The following is a 14,823-nucleotide window of genomic DNA, read 5'->3' on the forward strand; positions in this document are numbered from 1 at the left end:
CCCAGCATCCTCCTTGCAGTCTCAGGGCCTGGATGCAATTGCGGGGATCCTGGTTGTCGGCTGGGCCCCCCGCCCAGCTCCTGTTTCTGCCATGTGTGGGGCATGTGCTCGGCACTCAGCAGCTGTTGGAACACAGTAAATCCATTCACATCCTGACATATCCCAATGACTAATACGGGCTTAGCGAGGAAACAGAAGCGTTTGACAAGCAGAAACAACTGAATTACTTTCAGAGGGGTGAGGAAATGACGCCCCCAACGGGCTTGCTCTCACCGTTTGGCTTGGACTGGGGAGCTCACCGTGGGAGGCCACCCGGATGTCATCCGACCCATCCACCATCATTCATTCTGAGCAGAAGATGAACCAGGCTGGTGTTTGGAAAATAGGAATGAGAGGCCTAAGGAGATGATTATTGGAGACCATGCTGGACGTGAAGGAAATAAATCACTCAAACCCAAAGGCTTGAAGTGAGAGGCCGTCTCATTTGTAGTTTGGAATATAGGCTTTGCAATCAGACAGAACTGGGCTCAAATCCTGGCTCTGCCACTTATTCCATGACCAAGCTGGGAAACCCCTGAGCCTCTATTTCCTCATCTGTAACATGGGGATACAGTAGTGGGATTCCTACCTAATGGAGCTGTTTCAGGAATGAATGAGACTATTGGATAAAGCCACAGTACAGAACTTGTGTGTATACGGCCTGGTATACACTAAGCACTTAATTTACGATAGGTATGAATCATAACAGTACATTTCAAAGAGAGGACAATGAACTTTGTCCACATTTGCAAACAGGTAACACAGAATTCACCTTATGCTAACTAGTGTAGCTCCTAAAACTGTGTGGTATCAAAACAAAGCTCCACACTTACTGCTTCAAAACATACTTTCTCACCAAGTCCCCCAACACCCGCTTCAGAACCTGCATCATGAGGTGAGTAGGAGAACCATGTTGGGCTTAGGGATGTCAGGGCTCCATCGGACTTTGTGTTCTGAATCAGACCTCAGATAACACCCTCCTGCCAGACGTGGAACATCATTAAGAACATGTCCCCACATCCTTCCCATAAACTGTAGGGCAGCCATACGCATGGACCTTCAGCTGTGGCCTCTGGGATGTTTCATCCTGCAGAACCCGTCAGGCTGGATGTTATTAACGAGCACTGGACAGATATCCTAGGCTGCATCAGCGCTGCATCAAGTGCGCACAATTTTATTCCCCCTGCAACGTGATTACCATCACCTCCACCTATGAAGTACACCCACTGACCACGTTCTTTTTGGACATTGTAGGTCCACCAGTCGGAACCCACCAGAGCCCCCTCCTCAGGCCAGCAGAATAGGGGAGAATGTGGTGTTCGCCCCAGCTATCTACCCCAGAAAGCCAGCCAGGGAGGGCGTGCCCATTATAACCAGTATTGACCAAATGAAAACATGAAATTACCCAGGACTAATACCTAGAAATAGGCTGGAGAGAATATGACAAGGAGAGAAATATAATCTGATTATACAAAAGGATGAAAGTGGACGGCTTTGGAAGATTTCAACTGGCTTCCTGGATGGCTTTCTCCTGTGACGTCCTCCTGTGGTCACAGCGGGTCGGGGCTGCGCCAAGCTGTGCACAGCTTCCCCCACTTCCCCGCACCCCCTGGCTCTAGGTGACTCCTCCCATCCTTTCCTGGTTTTCCCTCAGGTCTGTGGTCGGGGCATCAGCGTTGCTTTGGTTCTTCCTTCAAAGTTCATCACTAAAGCAGTGTCTTGCTTCCCCTTCCATGTTTTGGTTGAAGCCCATACTCTTTCTGAATGACAAAAACATGAAAACTGACGTGCTTCGGTGGCCCTCTCTCTCCCATCGTGACCCAGCAAATGCCCAACGCTCGCTGTCTTTATGGGGCTCCTTATCTCCCCTTCTCTTTCTCCACTGCTGACATTCCTTATTTGCTCTGGCAGCTGTATACCCAGGGAGCATTCGAGTCTTGGGCCAGACCAGGGTAACAAAGAATATACTGAGCCAAGAGTCTCCAGGTTTCCTTTCGGCCTTCCCCCTTCCATAGTTCTAACCCCACTGACTATTTATAGACACCAATCAACGCCAAGCTGTTTGAAGATGCGGGACAGAAGAAATTCTGAGGGCTGACGCTTCTTATACCTCCCTGAGAGCTGTCTTTGAGAATTTAAAGCAAGAGAATTATTGAAACACATTTCACTGATTTATTATTCATTGTCCCTTGGGTGGGCACAGAAAGTGCCAAGCAGAGGAAGGATGCAAGACTTGTGGTCACTGAAAAACTTTCAAGTGTCTGCCCACGTCCCGAATTTATGCCATAAACAGGGGAACCAAAATGAGGAAACAAAAGTTACAGAGACTGGACTCAAGGTGAAGAGGAAGGGGGTGTAGGAAAGAGGTGTGGGGGCCAGAGTTCTCAGAGAAATGGGGCAGCGACCCGGAAGCTGAGGCAGCTGGCGGAGAAAGGAGGAGGCTTTCTTGGGAAGGAAGCCAAGGTCTACTGTCAGGGTGTGGGATCCAGAAAAATCTCACTGGTCGACGTGAATAAACTCCCATCAGCAGAAAGGCAAACACTGCTCTGGCCCAAGAAACCGAGGCCTGGAAGACCAAGAAAAGCAGATTCTTATCTTCGGGGCAAGGGCCCAGTGACACACCAGCTCAGAAATGTGTCCCAGAGAAAGGGAAGGCTGTTACTACCAGCAGAGCATCTCAGAACCCCCATCCATGGAGGAAAACAAGACGTGAGGGGGATGAGAATCAGCACGCACACACAATCGTGAGAAAATAAAAATGGCCGCTTGCATTTGATCATACCCAAATAAGGCCAACCAGGTGACTACCCCAGCCAGCCCTCTTCCAGAGAATTCATTTGTGGTGGGCTGATTTCTGCCTCGTGGGTGAAGTTTATTTCAGAAAAGAGGCCTTTTGTTGTTGATGTTCTGTGAATTGGCCGGAACCATACAGACAACAATGAATAACACGACTCTGATTTTGCAGGATCTGAAAACCACCCCTTGGCTGTGAGTCCTTCCTTTCTGCTCACCCAGATCCTTCTGTCTTTTGTTGATTAGCACACGTATCACATGAGCCCCTTCTTAAGGTAAAGGACTAAATACAAGAGATGCCTTGTTTTCATTCCCGCAGGGATTTCACAGGTAGGTCCCACATTGTGCTGGGGCGGGGGGAGTTGACTGTCCTTCTCAAAGGCAGAGGACAGTCCAGATGCTTGTGTATTTCTACTCACTCATCCTTTACTCACACCTTGCCTGATCCATAAATCAAACTCATTAACGTTCCTTTTAGAGAACTTGTGAAGCCTAGGGTACTTTCAGACAATGGATGAACGTGGGATAAATCAACTTTTAAGGAATAAAAAAAGATTTGATGTTATGTGAGAGATATGTCTTCAAATAGTATCACAATCTTCATCTCCTCGGAATATAATTTAAAACAAGACCCAGTAATTCTGATCAGCCTCTAACACGGAATTAATTAACCTAGTCATAATTTCAAAACCAAAATGCTAGACTAGCAGGGCAAAATGTTCACCTTATCAGGAAATTTTAAAAATTAAATGAAGGTGGTTGCTGGGCAGGGGGGGGGCTTGTTGCTGTTCCAAATAGGATTTTTTTTCCTACACTCCCATTTGAGAGCTTAATCATAACATAACCAGAATTTGGCTGGAAAAGCGACCTCAGGTGTGCTCCCCTAGATCCGTGATCCACCTGCCACACAGGGGTGCTGCAGAAATGGGTCACAGGTGTGCTGTCAGGATGGCCAGGGTGCTCTTGGGACACAGGAGTCCCTGTGCCAGGGCCCTTCAGATTGTGAGCAGTTTTGTCATTTTTTCCTATTATGTCATAAAAACATCACTTTATGTGAGTGCCATAAGTGACAAAATTTGGGGAACCCTCTGCCTTGGGCTTAGAGGCAAACTGCCTGGATTAAAATCCCAGTTCTACCACTTCATAGCTGCTTCAGCTCACTTGTATGTGCCTCAGTTTCCCATCTGTAAAATGGGAATGGAAGTAGAACTTAGCTCATGGGGTAGTGAGAATCAAGTAAGATAAACCACAGAGTTCTCGGAGCTTCCCCTTCTAGAAGTAATCACTCATCAACCATTAGCTCAGCCAATGGGCGCAGCCATCCAGGCTGTGTGTGCCACAGTTCCAGGGCGCCATTCACTTAGGCTGTGCTATGAATAGCGCCCCCTGGAGTTGTGCGACGGTGCATCCCTGACCATTAGCTTTGCATTTTTACCTGAGTTCCTTTCACAGTTCAAGCTCCAACTTACTTCCCCTGCCGCATTGTCAGCCACCAGGTTCCCAACCCCCACCCCATTGAAGGTCTTATCCTCAAACACTATGGTCCCATTTACAACCCCTCAGATTTTATATGTGCTCCTTCTGCCTGGAATGTTCCCCCTACTCTTCCCTGTTTCCATTCTTATTCATCCTTTAAGATCCAACCGAAAAGTCACCTCCTCTCTGAAGCTTCCTCTGATGGGCCAGGCAGAGTTGCCCCACCTTCAGTGTTCCCAGGGCACTTGGAAAATACTTGATTGGAAAAATGAGCATGTCTTCCCATGGCTGATATAGTTCATCTGCACACAGGTCACCCGTGCTGAATTGTGAGCTCCTGGTACTCAGATGGAATCTCACTCTTCTTGGCAAGTGACCCACCCCGCTCCCGTCCTGCTGCCAAGTCCACCTCCCACGTGCAGAAGATGAGTGTGAGTGGGACTGCGTACTGCCAAGGCACCTGCGGGATGCCAGCACACAGACCGACTTCAGAATACGGAAGATGCCCTTGCCCTCGTCCGAGTGAGGCTGAGTCCCCTGGAAGGCACGAAACACGGCAGAAGGTAATGGGGCCTCGAAGGAGGAACTCATGGCATTAAGCTCCCCTGGTGGAGTGGAGGCACCAGGCTGGTAACAGTTACCTACCCCAGGCTTCGTTTGATATATGGGAGTGAAAACCAGGAAGTGTGGCCCAGTTTCTCTTTTGAAATCCCTCCCTTCATTAGATTTGAATCTCTTATCTCTATGCTTTGTTTCAGGCTAAATAACAAAAGTCTCTCACTTCTGTTATCTCCCTGACAGTTCTTCAATATACTGTATTAAAAACTCTCCGGGGACAAAAAGTGCACTTTCAAGTGGTGTTTAGGGACTGGCCACCCCTCGTCGTCTTTCTTCACTTCTGAATCTCTTGGATGCTTCATAAAACAAAGGTGAAAATTACCAGAATGTGCTGTTTCTCTGCTAAATCCTTAGAAAGGACTCCTCTGTCTTACAGAGGAAACACCACAGGCTTAGCTGTTTCTGAGTCATATAACTCATACCGGGTGCTGACCGACCACCAAACCGATCTGTGCAAACACACAGCACGTGTAACCTCCCTGTGCGGAATTAACGGAAACGGCATTCTCCCCGACAGAATGCCCTCTCCTTGCCTGCCCAGCCCACCACAGGACCTGAAGTTAACAGGTGATGTTTCCCTTTGTCCTTCTGCATGTTATGTAAACTCAGGCATACTTCTCTCTGGGTTACTCTAACGCTTCTCTTGTAAATATTCATCTATTTATCTAATATTTATGGAGTGTCTACTATGTACCCCACGTAGTCATGGAATAAGGACATTCCTGCTTAGCCTGTACATCAGCCGTTCTCAGCCTCAGGACTGTTGCCCTGTTGAGCCAGAGACTTCTTTGCTGGGAGGCTGTTCTGTGCCTGGGAGGCTGTTTAGCAGCATCTCTGGCCTCTACACGTGAGATGCCAGTAGCACCTCCATCCCTAGCTGTGACGACCAAAAGTATCAGCAGAAGACAGGGAGAAGAGTTGGGGGGGGAGAAAAGGCAGAGCACAGAGGACGTCTAGAGCACTGAAAGCCTTCTGAATGAGACCATGATGCTGGGTAGGTATGTGTAGCACAACTGTCAAAATCCATGGAATGTACAACACCAAGAGTGACCCCTAATGTAAGTCTCCCGCCCTCGGGACTAGGGGTGGTAATGATGTGTCGGTGTTGGTTCATTGGTTACAGTAAATATGCAGGCTGTTGATAGTGGGGGAGGGCAGAGGGTAACGTGAGAACCCTCTGCACTTTCCCCTCAACTCTGCTGTGAACCTAAAACATCTCTAAAAAATAAAGTCTACTGAAATTTTAAGTGAAAAATTGTTTTCAGGCATTGCCAGATATCCCTGAAGGACAAGTTATTTTTCATCCTGTTGTAGACATTATCCTGCTCATAACAACACTTTTTTTAAAAATTGTGGTAAAGTATCCATATTATAAATTTTACCATTTTAACGATTTTTAAGTGTTTATTTCAGTGGCATTAAGTATATTTACAATGTTTTGTGCCACCACCACCATCTATTTCCAGAACTTTTTCATCATCCCCCTCAGCCCCTGATAAACTCTATTCTACTTTTTGTCTCTATGAACTTGACTACTCTGATACTTCATTTAAGTGAAATCATACAATATTTGTCCCTTGGTGTCTAGCTTATTTCACTGAGCATAATGTCCTCAAGGTTCTTCCCTGTTGTAGCATGTGTCAGAATTTCCTCCCTCTTTATGGCTAAATAATACTCCACTGTATGTATACACCATATTTGGTCCATTCATCTGGTGATGGACACTTGAGTTGTCTCCACTTTTTGGCTGTGGTGAGCAGTGCTGCTCTGACCATGGGTGTGCAGATATCTGATTGAGTCCCTGTTTCCAGTTCCTGTGTTCTAATTCCAGTACCTAGTAGTGGAGTTGGAGTTGCGAGATATTTCTAAACGTGATTGTTTTCAAATCTCTTTTCTGTAAGAGAACGTGTGACGTCTCAGTGAATTATTCCACTGGTCGTAGCGAGAAGGCAGTGCCTTGTGGGGCTGGACTTCAGGCTGAGCAGCGGATGAGGGTCCCTGTCTGTCCCCTGCCATTCATTCACTGCCTTGGGAAAGTTACCTAGTCACCCTGTATTTGGCTTCCTGCTGTGCAGAAAGAAGATGATGAAAATGGCCTCACCCTACCTGGCTTGCAAGGAAGAAATTAGCAGATGGTCCCCGTGGAGCCACCAGGACAGCTGTACGTGGTAGAGGCACAGGAGTCAGGGCTGGCCTCCTGGCCCTGAAGCAGTCACAGCCACGGACATTCCCAATCCGGGCCGTGTTCACTGGCATCTGGAGTAGCGAGGACAGACCCTGCGTGGGTGCCGCCCACGGTCTGGTCCCTCCCCTGCTTCCTCTTTTACCAAATCCTGGCTGGGTTTGGAGGGGTCACCTGCCCAGGAAAACAGACCTCCCACACGCCCTGGCAGCCTGATGTAGCCACACGACCCAATCCTAGTCATGGAACTGAAAGAGAAAATGTCTAGGTGAGGCTTCTTTTCTTCAATGGCTTCTTGTTTTAGTTTTGAGATATGAAAACATTACATGATTTAAAGTCAAAAGTATGAAATAAGGTCCATTCACAGTGGTCTTACCTCCATCCCCGCCCCCCACACCTGTTCCCTCCTCCCCCTTTAGATGTAGATGTGTTTCTTTGTTTCCCTTGCAAATATAAGCAAACGTCTGTGTATTTCTTTCCTTCTTTTTTCACAATAGGATATATATCAGTATATCTACATCTACGTTGTCCTCTTTTTCCTTTTTTAAGTTCGTATTCTTGAATCCTGGTGATCCCTCCACAGCTGTGCGTGCAGTGCTTCCCCATCTCCTTTTTACTGCATAGTATGCGGTTATGCAGCCACCTCATGGATTATCCAAACGGTCCCTATTGATAGACACTTGGGCTACTTCCAGTTGTCTTACTCATCAGTAATGCCACAGTGACTAATCTCATGCGTGAGTCATTTTCTATTTGGGACAGCTTCCTAGAAGTGGGGTTACCGGGTTGAAGGGTAATAATATACATAATTGTGCTCTCTCTTGCCAACTTCTCTGCCATGGGAGTTGTACCATTTTGACTTTGCAAAGCTTTTTGTTTGCCTTTTGCTCTTTTTCCATCTCCGTTTCCAGTCCTCCGCTGCCTACTGTGGCCCTTCTTGTTATGGGAGAAATATAAACCCCTTACCAGGGTGGCCCTGGTTATTCAGGTTCCTGTTACTCACAGCCAAAGACAATCAGCATCATTTGGATACTGAGTAAACCTAACTAAAATTATGTTACATTAATTGAAAAGCTGGTAAGGGATTAGTAGGTTGGTACCTACTACAAACTCCACGGTCCAACACGGCAGCTGTTAGCCCCATGTGGCCATTTAAATTCAAGTTAAATAAAATTAAGATGTCAGTGTCTCCGTGGCACTAGCCACATTTCAAGAGTTCAACAGGCAGAGAACTCTAGTGGCTACCACACTGGACAGCACAGTACAAAACCTCATCATCACGGAATGCTCCGTGTTGCTGATACACAATTCGAGGTAGCCATGAGGCACTCTAGTGCCATTTGGATGCTGTCCTATGTCTTCTAATGTATTACTGGAAACATAACTCTGTGTGAGATGAGGCTTATCTATCAATCAGTTAACCCAGTGTTACCATGTAAGATGTGACCTGCCCTGGCTTCCTCCATTATGGGAAACCCACCCACCCCTGGCGGCTCTCTGACTTCTCACGAGGGCGTCTGTGCCATGGGAGGTGGCCTAGACCAACACTCCCCTCTGCGGTGCAGCCTTATACACAGTGCACGTGCCTCTTTCAGGAATAGAATTTAAAGGCCAAAAAAAGAAAAAGTATGCACAAAATCAGGAGACACAGTCGCCGTAAGGATGACCAGTGTACTGGGAAGAGGAGGTGATCTCACCCGCGGGCAGGAAGCAGCCCAGCCACGTGAGGAGCGCCAAGGAGGTGGGCGCCGCGAAAGTTTCTGAGTAGAGAGCCCACAGCGCTTGAGAAAGGGCCTTTCCACCTCTGCTTCAGTTTTGAAGGAAAAGCAAGGGCTGAGATGCAGAAAGCAAGGAGGACGCCTGCAAGTTCCTGAAGCTTTGGGGGTTTTCACACAGTGTGGGTGCCCATATTGTGTGATCAGATAAAGCGGAATCATCTGTCAGCCTGTCTGTTCACATAGCTGTGCTATTCATAGAAAATGTACCTCTTCCCCCAAATAAACACCATATGCCTCTCATCTTACCTAACTGGGTGCGTGTATCCTAGGGACCCGTGGCGTGGAGGGGGAGGGGATAATGGCGGGTGACTCAAGTGGCCGTTTTGAGCTCTTCTGCAGAACATTCTTCAGGGCGTCAAGAGCAACAGGGGAGCACGTTAATGGATCAAGGTGAAATAAGGTTTGACTCCTGCCGCCTACAGCGTCATGAGAAAGGCAGAGAAAGAAGCTAGCACATCTCTGGGGCACCAAAGACATCACTGATCACTCTTCATGGCCCCCGCCAACCACCTGACATATCCTGTGACGTTACATGGTCCCCACCCCCACCTCACCAGGACCGCTAACCCCCTTGCTCTCCTCTCCTCAAGCCTGTGTCCTCAATGGTCCACCCCTGCCCCGTCTGCCCCCAACACAGCTGGAGAGAAACATTCCACCTGCAGTTCCCAGGGGCTGGAGGAGGGGGATCAGGAGGTACTGGTTCATGGATGTAGAGTTTCAGTTTGGGACAATGAAAAAGTTCTGGAGAAGGATGGTGGTGATGGTTGCACAACAGTTTGAATGGACTTAATGCCACAGAACTGTACACCTGGAAATGGTCAAAATGGTAAATTTTATGTCATGTACATTTTACCACAATAAAGAGTTCAAAAAACACTCAATGTTGTTGGCTTGTGTCAGTTCAGTTTCAAGAACACAAATAGCAAGTGGACATTTGACACTGGCCGTCAATCCAAATACAAATCCCTGGTTTTTTCACTTTCCCACTCTCCAAATGACTGTTTCACACTTTCTCCCGCCTCCTCCCACATGCTCACACAGCCTTTCCTCACCCTCGAGCTTCAAGGAGAAAATGCAAGCAATCGTATAGAGACCCCCTTACCTTCCCATCGACAGCCCTACTTCTAGCTGCCACCTGTGCCTTCCCTCCTGTTACTGAGGATGAAATGTCCTGCTCTTAACAAAAACTCCCCTCGGGGCGAAAGGACTGGGGAATTGTTGCTTAATGGCTAGACTTTTAGTTTGAGGTGATGAAAGAGTTCTGGAAATGATACAATCTGGTTGTACAAAGTTGTGAATGTAACTAATACCCCTGAAGTGTATGCTTAAAATAGCTAAAATGGCAAATGTCACACATATTTTACCACAATAGAACCCCCCCCCCCAACTTGGGTTCAGGATCCCACTCAAGGGCTTTCTGCAGGATTCCCTCTTGCTTCCACGCCATCAACCTTTGCAGTCTTTCTCTAGTCTCCCTTCCCAGCCCTCGCCCCAGGTCACAGACACCAGCGCACAAATATGTCCCACCACCTCTTGAGAAACCACTTGTGACCCTGGCCTCCCTGCTGTGGCCCATACTCTGTTCCCTTCACAGCCATCTTGAAAGTTTCTATGTCATTCTCTCCTCACCTCACCCACCCAGTCAGCCTTCCATCTTTACCTGTCCACAGGTTGTCCACAGAAAGGACATAAATGAGATCTGTCATCCAATCAAATGACCACTCGGCCTTCTTGTACACCTGTGATTTCCACAGCACTGTCCTTTCCTACCCCACCAAGAGCTCCATCTGGATCCTTCTCTGTTCCTCCTCTGTCTGCTAAGGGTCTTCAGATTTTTATATTCTCCTATCTACCTGGCACCTCCACATGAATGGCTTTCTGTCTCAAAGCAGCTAAGACCTTTCAAATGGCAGTGTTACCCACCCCATCCCTGGACTCAAATCATTAGTCATTCCCTTGGTCCTTCTCTCCCTCATCTCTCACTGTTGATTCTGCAAATGGTGTCAGCCGTTCATCTGAAACACACCCTGAATCTGTCCATTTTTCTCAATCTCCATCCCCCATCACCTAGACCACTACAATAGCTTGCTCCCAGGACCTCTGGCTTCCTTTCTGCCCCCAGTGAAACAGCCAGACTCCTCCCTTCCCCCCTCAAAAATAAATTACATCACTCCATGCCTCAGCTAAACCCCCCACAATGGCCTTCCAACCTCCAATAACATCTAAACGCTTTACATGATCTGAGACTAGCCTGCCTCTCTCCAACCTCATGAACCATATTCCATCTCATTCACCATGCCCTAGCTACTCTGGCCATCCTTTCTGGTCCTCATACTCAGTGGTTCTCAACAGGGGTGATTTTGCCTCAGGGGACACTTGGCAATGTCTGGAAGAGACATTTGGTTTGTCACAGTTTAGAGGGAGGAGGTTACTACTGGAATCTAATGTGTAGAGGCTGAGTGTGCCGGGATACTGCTAAACCTTCCAAAGGCACAGGGAAGCCCCCAGACAGAGAACCATCTGGCCCAAAATGTCAACACTGCTGCTATGGCCTGAATATTTGTGTGCCCCCAAATTCATATGTTGAAGCTCTAGTCCCCAATGTGATAATATTTGGACGTAGGGCCTTTGGGATATAATTAGGTTTAAGTGAGTTCATGAAGGTGGAGCCCATAATGAAATTAGCTCCCATACAAGAAGAGGAGGAGACTCTCTTCCATGTGAAGACACAGCAAGAAGGTGGCTGCCTGCAGATCAGGAAGAGGCCTTCAACAGATACCAAATGTGCCAGCACCTTGATCTTGGGACTTCTCAGCCTTCAGAACCGTGAGAAATGAATATTTGTCGTTAAAGCCAACATAAATATCTGTTATTTTGTTAGAGTTGCCCAAGCTGACTAAGACAAGCGCTCAGGTTGAGAAATCCTGCAAGTTGCTAAAGAAAGTAGGCACCAGTCCCCTTCCTGCCTCAGGGCCTTGGCACAAACTATTTCCTTGGCCTGGAATGCCCTTCCTCTACTCTGCATGGCTCACTCCTTGTCATTCATAGCCCACTTTAGACCTTATTTTCTCAGAGAAGTCCTTTCTGATCACCGTTCTGAAGTTGTACCTCCACCCCGTCACTCTCTATCGTATCCCATTTTAATTTTCCAAATGTCCTACCAAATGGCTTTCTTATTTTATGTTTATCATATGTTTTCCCCACTAAAATTAAGTTTCTTGAGAAGAAGAATCTTTTCTGACTTGCTCACCAAGACCTAATTGCATAGGTGGTACTCAATGGATACTTGGGAACGAACCATTTTCCAGTTGATTTTGCTTGATTCCAAAAATATGAGTATCAAGCATGTGCACTGTATAAGCAATGGGTACTATAGGACATTTAAAACGGATGAACACAGTCACCCCCCTCAAGCAGACAATCACATAAGTATAAAATGTGCTTTTACACACCTTAGGCAGAATAGGACCCGTGCTATAGGGAGATGGTACAGCATCCCACTCATTGCGTCATGAGCTAATGCATGCAAGGTGCCTAACAATATAAGGGCTGAAAGGCAGCACCATAGAAGGGTCAGGAACGTGGGCTCTGGGGCCCAGACTAGAGAGGTTTGAGTCCCAGCTCAGCCACTTCCAGCGGCATCACTTTCAACTTGCTTTTTAATCTTTCTGTGCTTCAGTTTCCTCATCTGTTACATGGAGGTGGGTAATGAAAGCATCTGCTTCATAGCCTTGCTGTGGATGTAGATGAGTTACGTTAAGCAAAGCACAGGGCTACAGAGGACCCTGTAGGTGTGGCCACTAGTATTCAAAGGAGTGATCACATGGGACTAGAGACAGGGATGACGGAAGGGCTCACTTTTGAGATAAGGTGAATTTCAGTGGAAAAGATGATGAGAGCCTTCTCAATGGAAAGATTATACTGTACATCAAAGACACACCACAGCCTGGAGTGTTGCTTAGGAATAGGGTGGGGCAAACATCCATTTTTTTCTGTTCACCCATCTGTGTAAAGAAGGATGCTTTTTTGAAGGAAAGCAACCAATGGAACCATGCTCATCCGCTGATCTTGTTATATCAGAAAATGTGAGAGATCTGGTCACCAAATCACCATATCACTTTCTTTCTATTTTTTTTTTTTATTTCTGTCCATTATGCTTTGGTTAAAAAAACAAACAAACCAAAAAAAAAAAGACGAACTCGTTGGCTCTAAACTTACTACTGTGTGAGCTTAACCTCTTGCGTCAATTTCCTCACCCCTGAAAGGAGAATAACAACGCCTACCCACTCTACTTTAGAGAAGCAGAAGGTGAATCAAGTCAGTTAATACACGTGTGAAGCTTAGACTGTCGGGTGGACAGAACACTGATGTAAAATATTTCTATTCCCATGATCCTTCTTCTAAAATCACTACCCAGGGTTTTACTCAGAAAAATTACATGCAATGCATTTTAATGTAGATGAAGGGAATTAAAGAACTTTAAAAAACTGTTTCTACCTACATATTTCAGTAAAGAAAAAAGCGGGTAGGACTAAGGCAGCTAAGAGGGCAGAGGCAGCTGCACAAATGTTTCCCCAGCAGATCAGGGAAGACCAGACACTGCTTCTGTTACACCCCACTTTGGTGGCATCTGCTTCTACCCTTTTAAAAGGTAAAGCCTGACACAGGCTCCATCCCCAAAGGGAAATGCCAACAAAACAGCCTCTCTCCTTATTTCTTGAAAGGAAAACATGATTTCCTTCTACTGTTTAGTCTAAGAAGCAGGAATCTGGGCACCTCTGGCTCTATCCTATGCATTGTGATGTTGGGGGAAATTCTGCAGGGCTCTCAAAGTACCAAAATCCTACGGTAATCCCAGAAAGGCAAACTTGGGGAGGGGTGTGACTAAGAAGCTCTTTAACTAGACATTTCAAGACACGTTGATCCATATTTTTTAAAGCCTCCCCGCAGCTATCTTTGCATTCCCCCAAATGATAGGACGAAACAGCAAGAAAGACACTCTCCTAAAAGGACAACTACGGGGAGAGGGAAGGAACTGAGCAGCCACTCTGGGAAGAGCTCCGTCCTGCTGTGAGCGCTCCCTGTCTCTGCTTCCTCCCGGAACGCCTGCCCGAGGGGAACGGAGGCAGGAGGCAGGCTTCCTGCCTGAGCCAAGCCAGCTTCTTCCATCCAAATCCATGAGGCTGAGAGCCCCTTAACGTTTACAGAGTTTTATTCCCCACAGGTGCCGCAGGAGAGCTCCTAAGTGCCAAGCGGAGAGCAAAGGTCAAAGCCAGGCTTCCGGTGGGATAAGGAGCCCACAGCAGCGCAGGAAGGCGGGGCTTGGGCTGGGCAGGACCTGGGGTGGAACCGTGCTGGAGGAAGCCAAAGCTTCAGTTATCTAATCAAGAACCACATAAGAGCCCAGGAGAAAAAGCAGAAGGTACCACTCTCTGAGCTCGGGGAGGTTGAGGGAAACAGAAGATGGGGGCGGGCTCCCCCAGAAGATGGGGAAGCCAGAGAAACAGTTGCAAAACAAAACAAAACATCAAAACAGAGCCGTGAGAGGACAAAAGAGGGAAACTGGAATAGAACTGAGTCAGGCCTGAGAGCCGTGGGGGAGGGACAGGGGGCCAGGAGAGGGGACCAGGCTCTGGGCTGGGCGCTGCCCAGAAAACTTTAACTCAAAGGCCTCCTCTGCATTTAATCCTTCCCCAGGACTGTGAAAGAGGAGAAAAGGAAGGGAAAAGCAGTCAAAATTCTCAAAGTAAGGAACTTTTTGTTTCAAGGGACTACCTCTTGGGCCGGTCCCCAATTTTCTGGGTTTTGTTCCTGGTTTAAAAGGAGAAGTTTTATGTCACCCATGAGAGTCTGCATTTTTGTGGGATTCAAATATTCCTTAATTAGGTGTTGTCTCTTTACAGAAAGAAAAGTCGCCTTTTATTTCATTTTACTTTG

The sequence above is a fragment of the Camelus bactrianus genome, chromosome 14 (assembly GCF_048773025.1).
Source record: "Camelus bactrianus isolate YW-2024 breed Bactrian camel chromosome 14, ASM4877302v1, whole genome shotgun sequence".
NCBI classification, from domain to species: Eukaryota; Metazoa; Chordata; class Mammalia; order Artiodactyla; family Camelidae; genus Camelus; species Camelus bactrianus.